Here is a 4,552-nt window from a genome sequence, read left to right on the forward strand (position 1 = left end):
GGTAATTATTTTGGGCAGAGGGCTGCTTACTGAGTTTTGGCAAGCCATTGAAGGCCACATGCCAGGCAGCCAGGCGTAGATATATATTAATTTTCTAATTTTTTTTTAGGGGCCCCGCAGGCCGGATAGAATGGCCTGGCAGGCCGCATTTGGCCCACCCCTGCCCTAAGGGTTCTGGGGCATGAGAAGGGCTTCCTAGGTACCACATCAGTACAGATAAGAAACGGCAACAGGATAATTAAGAATTTCTAGCCATGCTGCAGCCCCAGCCATGAGCCACCTTCCCATGTTGCTATGAAGATGGTTGTGTCTTCCCGTGACACAGGCAGGGTCTTGTCCTCGCACGTACACCGCAGTTAGAGCCTCCGGGGTCCGCAGAGGAGGTTGGGGTAGGATCTGGCCATTAGGAAGGCCTGAGTTTGCAATTGTCTGTGATCTAAGTCAACAGGCAGCGAGCCCAATGTCACTACAGCAGAACAGCAAGAGCATGCACAGGCCAGGTTTTAACAAGTAAATCTACATAAAAGCTTTCTCTGGAAGTGATTACTTAACATAACCACCAGCTGTCTCCCTGTTTCTTGCTGAGGCAGCGTATCATCTCATCATTATTCATTGAAAAAACTTTGTTTTGTCTATAGGGTAAGAAAAGTTTCAGAGAAATAATATTACCTGACAGACTGAGATGCCAAGTTTTTGGTTTATTTTTTTTCCCAAGCATGTTATTCATGTCCTTAAAGGAGAAGAGCACCAACTACCTTGGATGATGGTAGGGGTTACCTGACCAAAGTCCCTGCCGCTCCAGCCAGGCCCATCCCATCCTGAGCAGCACATGACTCCACCACCGCTTCTGCTGGCTAGTGCCAGGCACCACGGTGAGTGAAGCCATGCTGGCAGGCGGGCGGGTGAGGGGCTGCGGTGTAGTGGCCGCCTTGCTCCAGCCCCCCTCAGGCAGCGCTGGCTCGTGGGGCTGTGCTGCTCAGGGGATGGAGATGTGGAGCTATTTATTCCTCCCCTTCAGTCTCTGGGGCAGTAGCCTGGATGCAGAACGGGTCCCTCCTGCCCCTGCCCAGCAGCAGCTACCATGAACCTTGCAGTAACAGGCAGGTGCAGTAGGGCTACACAGGCAGGGTCTCTCTGGCCCAGGACAGAGGGTGTTTGAATATGGCTCGCCGGCCCACTGGGTGATAAAAAGTTCATGATCCGGCCCTACATTCAAAATGGTTGGACACCCCTGGGTTAGACGGTAATGATGACAGAAGGGGTTAGGCAACACTTTTAAGGCCGTCTGTGCACACAGAGCCTTCATTGTCTATCTACAGTATCTATTGCCAGCCTTTGTCAACCTCCCAACTCATCAGATTGGCACTGCTTCAAAAACAGGACCTTTAGCAGTCAAATATTTACTACTGTACGAAAGCATTACACCAGTCACAAAGACAGCCTTGTAACTGGATAAGGTTATGCTGCCGCCCAACCCTCCTGGGAACTGCAGGGCTGTAAGTGCCGGCTAAGCCAGGCAGTGGTGGCCCATATAGACGGGCTGCATGGAGGAGTCCGTCCAGGGAACCCAAGGAAGGGCACTTGAAGGCTCATCCAACAGCTCTCCCAACTATATAGCTGGGCCAATAAAATAAAGCACAAGAAATCACGTCTCATATATAGAGACACTCAGGAGCATTTATCTGAATCGGTGTTAAGTGGCCCAACCAAACATAGATGTTTAAACTTCATTAAACACCCATATGAACACTCTTACTCAGAATTAAAAAATGGAATTAAGGCCACTTCAATTCTGAATAAGGATGACCACACATGCGTTTAGGGCCAGATCCAATACAGCAGCATGTCTCAACCCATGGGTCGCAACCCAAAAGTGGGTCGCAAGAATATATGACAGGGTCGTGAACAAACTTTAAAAATGGATCAACAAACTTTAAAAATGGATTCTTTTTCAACGGGGAAAATCATGGGAAACCATGGCTTTTCCCTGGCAGTTTCCCTGCCCCACACACCCACCCCCTGGCCCACACACTGGGGGGCTGGAGCCTGGGGGTAGTGGGTTGGGCATGAGGGGCACTGGGTTGGGACTGGCCACTGAGGTTTACAAATGGGTCCTGGTAGAAAAATGTTGAGAAGCACTGCAATAAAGGATTAAATGCTACACCACCTCACTGTCATGCATCTGTCTCCCAGAGTGGAATCCAGAACCCCAAGTTGGTCCTCAGGCTCCCTAACCAATGCCACGAGCGGTTTAGGTGCTTCAGAAGGACGATGAAGAAAAAAAAAGTCTATCTAGAGTTAGCCAAAAGGGAAGACTAAGCACAGGAGAGTGTCCAAACTTCAGGCCCTCTCCAGCTTGGCCACCTGAATCAGAGTTGCACGTAGATGCTTCCATCTACTGAGGGGCAAGACATTTTTGTGATATCTTTACTGGACCAACTGCATAGTTGGGAGAGCTGAAGAAGCTTTTGGGCATCAGGTGCACTTCCTCAGGTCTGAAGGGTTCTAAAGACCTGATGTTCAAAAGCTTGTCCAACTAATCTCCCAAGTATACAGAAGCCTTACCTCTCAGACCTGCCCAAGCTACAATACTGCAACCCTACTCCATGCATGCAGGAATCAAACCCTAGGACCCCTCTTGAGGGCCGGAGCTGAATAGTGGTGTTTGAAAGAATGGAGCAAAGATCATCCAATGCCATTGTCACCCCCCTTTATAGTTAGACTAAAGCATTCACCCAGGAAATGGGAAACTTGGGTTTAATGTTCTCCTCAGCCTGAGTGGGTACAAACCCCTGTCTCCTGTCTCCCAGGAGAGCACCCTCGCCCTTCATGATATGACAAGGGGCACTGTCCAGCCACCGTGAACTCGAGAGTGAGGGAGTTATGGTGTCTGAGAGAGAGACCACACATGCAGGAACGTAGCTCCGTATGCTAGCGGTTAGCGTACTCAGCAGGGAGCAGGTGTAGTGCTGGGCCCCAGTCTTTGCTCCTTGCATTATTTCTTACTTTTATCCAATTATTCTTTGTAACAAAAACCCTAGACCCCCCCCCCAGCCCTGACCTGTTGAGTGCCCAAACTAACCAATGACAGAGCTGTGCTCCCTCTTGTTCTTTGTCTTCCCGGTCCTGTATGTCTTGCTTTCCTTTCTGCCCAGTGACAAGAGGGGAGTCAAGCATTCTACCCAGGCAAACGCACACCCTGATGGTTAGGGCACTCAACCGGTAGATGGCAGATCTGGATTCGAGTCCCTTCAGACCGAGGGAGGCTCAAAACTCAGATCTCCCATGCCCTGGGCACTGCCCTCCTGGCAGCTATTACATAAAAGCGGATGATCACACCACTGCCAATGCTTTAAAAAAACAAAATGGCCAAATGGTACTTTGTCAGGGACCCTGAGCATACATGCTGGATCAGACCTCCCAGGGGACTTGGATGCTGCTCTGCCTGGTCCCTAGATCTGATCTGGCTTAGGCAAGAGTTGGTGCCCAGTAGCTTCAGACTGCGTGTGGGCACAAACAGAACAGCTGGTGCCTGGAGAATTTTTAAATGCGACTGGGAGGAACAAAGAAATTTCAAACACTTCCAGGATAAGGCAGGAGCTAAAGAATGATGGTCTGGGTCACAATTTTGGGTGTGGATGTCTAATGTTTACCTCGGTCTGTTTTAGTGCCCAAGACCTTTTCCAGATTTAGCTCTTAATATGGTTAAACTAATCTGCTTTAAAAGTTAATTCAGATTCACCTTCCCCAAGTGCTCCTGTGTAGACAACTCCTAAGGGAGAGGAGCTAAGACAGAGAACTCCTAAGAAGAATTGTTAAGGACCAGGAGATAGAGGTTTAGTGCAAGCAATGGTTTAACCTGAACTGCTGGTCAAAAGGGACTGTAAAGCACCTCTTGTTTTTAGCATGGGGGTAGATTTTAGACTGATATTTTCTACAGGACTTATGAGGAGTTTTCAGTGTGAACAAAGCCCGCTGGGAACTGGGATGGAGCTTGGATCCATCTCAATTACTCTAAGCTCTTTGAGGTCCTTCCGTTGTGCATGTCCCATGTGCAAACCAGGAGCCCTGTATGTTATTGAAATGCACTGAATAATGTTATCAAGGATACACAGCAGATTCCTTCTAACCTGTGTTCTGAAAGTTATTCCTTGAATTAAAGTCTTTGGCGGTTTTTGAAAGAGCAGTATTCTCCTCCCCACGCATTTCCAAATTCTGAGAACATTTTAACCACCGTCTTGTTGCTTGCCTGCTTTTGAGGGGAAGGTTTTGGAAGGGTGTTTATGTTACAGAAAAAATGGCTGATGCCTGAAATTTGGCAGAAGCAGAATCTGTGTTAAGGAATATAAAAGCCTTTCCTAAATTTGGGGGGGAAGGGGAAGCAGGGGGCAAAATAATTAACTAGTTGATAAGAAATTGGAAGTGTCCCTGGTGGGAATTACCTGAAGTACTATGGCTAGCTGAGCATATGGTAGATGTTTCAAAACACTGTTAAGAAACACATCTGTCTAAGCACTGTTCTATGCAGGTGTTTTATTTGGGGGGGGGGGGG

General features: G+C 48.4%; 1 protein-coding gene and 1 long non-coding RNA gene across 2 annotated transcripts in view; one reads left to right on the top strand and one right to left on the bottom strand.

Moving 5' to 3' along the window:
• The window catches only part of CAMK1D (calcium/calmodulin dependent protein kinase ID), a 394,722-nt gene that overhangs the window by 199,967 nt on the left and 190,203 nt on the right, over positions 1–4,552 (bottom strand). The window lies entirely within an intron of this gene.
• LOC109292217 overlaps positions 1–4,552 on the top strand; it is a 26,049-nt gene that overhangs the window by 13,610 nt on the left and 7,887 nt on the right. The window contains exon 3 of the long non-coding RNA XR_002096077.1: positions 1,151–1,243. This is a non-coding gene — a long non-coding RNA (uncharacterized LOC109292217). The remainder of the gene's footprint in view (positions 1–1,150; positions 1,244–4,552) is intronic.

This window comes from Gavialis gangeticus, unplaced genomic scaffold, assembly GCF_001723915.1.
Source record: "Gavialis gangeticus isolate Ggan-Ray unplaced genomic scaffold, GavGan_comp1, whole genome shotgun sequence".
Lineage (NCBI taxonomy): Eukaryota > Metazoa > Chordata > Crocodylia > Gavialidae > Gavialis > Gavialis gangeticus.